The following is a 2,500-nucleotide window of genomic DNA, read 5'->3' on the forward strand; positions in this document are numbered from 1 at the left end:
GCGATTTATATAAATCGCACTTTGTGATTTAACATTGCGATTTATAAATCACACTTTGTGATTTATAAATCGCAAGATTACGAACTTTGTGATTTATAAATCGCAAGGTTACCAACTGTGCGATTTATAAATCGCAAAGTTTGTAATCTTGCGATTTATAAATCGCAAAGTTCGTAACCTTGCGATTTATAAATCGCGAAGTTGGTAACTTTGCGATATATAAATCGCGAAGTTCGTAACCTTGGGATTTATAAATCGCAAAGGTAGTTCAATGTGTTATTTATAAATAACACAAAATATAGGGGGAAAGTACTTAAATAATATTTTTACATTCGGCGCCCCATACTATGCATCTGTGTTACATCTGTGTTGACAAACGGAGAAAATTAAAGTCATCTTGTTTACAAATTTCTATGCACCTAATATGCATGTTATGTTAACATAACACGTATAGGTTGACATTATTTTTAATTAATGCATTTTTGCCAAAGTCAGTCAAGTCAAGATTTAAGAAGACCTAACATTTTTCAATTCAAAGGTAAGACTAATTTTGAAGCTGTGTATCATTGACTTCGTGTTTAAAATTTGGGGAAATTTGCTCGCCTTCTGACCAGTTTCATCCAGAGCGTTGCGCTTGGTATAAATAAGTTTCTTCACGTCGTATCTTTAATTTCGGTTTCGGTGTTTTTCGTTTCTTCTTATGATAATGTACCGCTCAGTGGTAGTTTGTACCAGAGATAACTTCACCTTTAATGAAAGCTCAAGAGACGACTTCAGAGTTACCGAAAGATCACAAACTACCATATATAAACTTCCACGGTGCTGCGTCGGTGGGAGAGTGAAACACGAAAATCTGGTTTTATGAAACGAGTTGATAAAGGTCGAATTACCACCGTGAAAGATTTGGAAAGCTGACGTTTCGAGCGTTAGTCCCTCGTCAGATCGAGTAGCGGAATTGTGGGTGTTGTTGGTTGTTGTGTAGGCTTTGCCTACACTGAGTTGCAGCAGAGGTATTTATATTTGTTCTTATACGAGAACGGTCAGATGATCTTTAAGAGTTTGCAGAGGCATGGGTGCTAGCGCGTGGCAACGAAGTGGCTGCCATCTTGTTGCCTTTCTGTTCACCTGTGACAACAGGTAGCCCAAGCTCTGTATGGCGAGTTTTAGTCGATGCAAATCAGAAGGTTTAGTAAAACAAATAAGGACTATTGTTGTACTTACCTGTCCGTTGTCTCTTTGTGACCGTTCTTTGGTACTTTGGTGACAATCTGTCCTCTATTTCGCGAGATATCCTCAACCTTCTCTGAAAGAGAGAGAAGGTAGAAAAAGTTCACCAGTCGATCGACCGAGAGAACCGAGAAATCGCGCCAAAAAATGTACCTAAAATCGTTCAATCCGCCACAAACTCGGCCAGCGACATGTTTGAGGATCTATCTGTAGTGTACCGGAAACGGAGTATGACAGATACTCGTTATAATGGGAAAGAGAAAAAGGGGAGCGAGCTAAAAAAAACCAACAAGCTTGAATGTTAGCGGTGACAGATGACTGAAATCAGTTGTCAGTGACCGTTTACAAAGCTGTGCAGGAGGAGCTGTGGATGATTGGACAGGTGGTACTGAGAGGAAGTTGAGAGCAAACCATTTTTCTGGCTCGCGAGGGTCACCAAGGCATGGTCAGAACTAAGGCCAGGTGGCGAGAGAAAATATGGTGGCCGGGAATGGACAAGCAAGTGGAAGACGCGGTGCACCTCCCCCCTGTCAGGGGCGGTGCTTGTCACCCCTGTCAGGTTGTAGGGCCCAGAAACAAACCAAACCTGTAAGGTCAACCCAGCTGCTTGAGGGACCCTGGAAAGAAATCTCGGTCGATCTCTTTGACAAATCAAGTGGTGAACTTTTCCTAGGCAATCCAGGCTACGTTTACACGGGTCCGGACAAATTTTTTCAAGGACGATTTTTGTACCTTTACATGGAACAGTGCAAATTCTCTTACAGATCGCAGTGGTGTTTACATGTGTCCGTGCGAATTTTGAGACCAGTTGGGGCATTCGAATGGATTTTTTACATCTCTTCTGTGATTGGCTAAGCTCATGCTTTTAGCCAATCACGTTGATGCTAAGTGCAGAGCCTTGCCGGTCAAAAAGCTTTTCCAGCTTGGCTTAGGCCGCTGGTCAATCATTATTCCCATACCTTGTTTAAACTTAGTATGAGTGGGAGTGTTGTGAAATAGAATACTATTTTGAAACACTGGGTTCACGATCAGAAATGTAGATTTAAACCATTTAAATTTTGTGAATTTTGTAATGAAGTTGTGTTGATAGGAGGTCTTGGCAGATTTCCCTCGAAACTAACCAATATTAGAGGGGTTCATAGTCTACATAAAAACATTTTGACAGATAGGGGAAGAGTACAATGTACAAAGTAGGGAAGGAGTATCAGGGAAAGGCTGAGGGGATGCAATGCAACTGTGGTTAACCTTTGGAGAAAGCAGCAAAGCCCACATG

At 41.3% G+C, this 2,500-nt stretch overlaps 1 protein-coding gene across 5 annotated transcripts in view; it reads left to right on the forward strand.

Moving 5' to 3' along the window:
• LOC138021872 (alpha-1A adrenergic receptor-like) overlaps nt 1-2,500 on the forward strand; it is a 24,908-nt gene that overhangs the window by 13,041 nt on the left and 9,367 nt on the right. The gene's annotated exons all lie outside the window — the stretch shown is intronic.

The sequence above is a fragment of the Montipora capricornis genome, chromosome 10 (genome assembly GCF_036669925.1).
Source record: "Montipora capricornis isolate CH-2021 chromosome 10, ASM3666992v2, whole genome shotgun sequence".
NCBI lineage: Eukaryota > Metazoa > Cnidaria > Anthozoa > Scleractinia > Acroporidae > Montipora > Montipora capricornis.